We start from the raw sequence: 649 nt of genomic DNA, 5'->3' as shown, positions 1-649 counted from the left end.
AGCATTTCTTCCATTTTCCAAAATGGATGCTGAAGGCAATGTCCACTTTTCACTTTCCTCCTGAAAGATTCATGCATTGAAGTCCTTTTCTAATTCTATAAAGGAGAAAATATCACATTTGAAAATTTGATGTGCTTATTTTTATCAGTTAATAAAAAGTATGTATTCCACCTCCTCTTTGTCCTACCTTGGAGCATAAAATTTTACCCTGTGCTTCTTGCTGTATAATTATAGGACTTATTTCTTTTCCTTTCCTTGGAACTTTTGATCTTCTATTTTTATTTAGTGGTTTAACTATACTTGTGTTTTTTTATTTTAGGTCTTCTCAAATAGGCAGCTTACACAAACAATAAATAGTTTGTGAATTGTAGCATGTTTCTCTTCCAGCCCCAAAGGTTGACTGTTTTGTGACTCCTAGCTCAAATAAGACATAGGGACAGAGAATACTGTTGCAAATCCGAGCTCTGTGAGAGAGACACAGACATGCCCAATTTAAGCAGACTGAAAGTATCAGGACATCGAATGAGGCTTTCTTTCACAAAATTATCACTCACAATACAGAGATTGCCTTATGGTCCAGTCTTTGCGTAACCTCTCATATTAAAAGATGCTGTTCTAACACTCGGCTTTGATCTAAAAATACCACCTG

Source organism: Propithecus coquereli, unplaced genomic scaffold (assembly GCF_000956105.1).
Source record: "Propithecus coquereli isolate 6110/MARCELLA unplaced genomic scaffold, Pcoq_1.0 Scaffold502, whole genome shotgun sequence".
NCBI classification, from domain to species: Eukaryota; Metazoa; Chordata; class Mammalia; order Primates; family Indriidae; genus Propithecus; species Propithecus coquereli.
Note: the sequence above shows the minus strand (reverse complement) of the source record.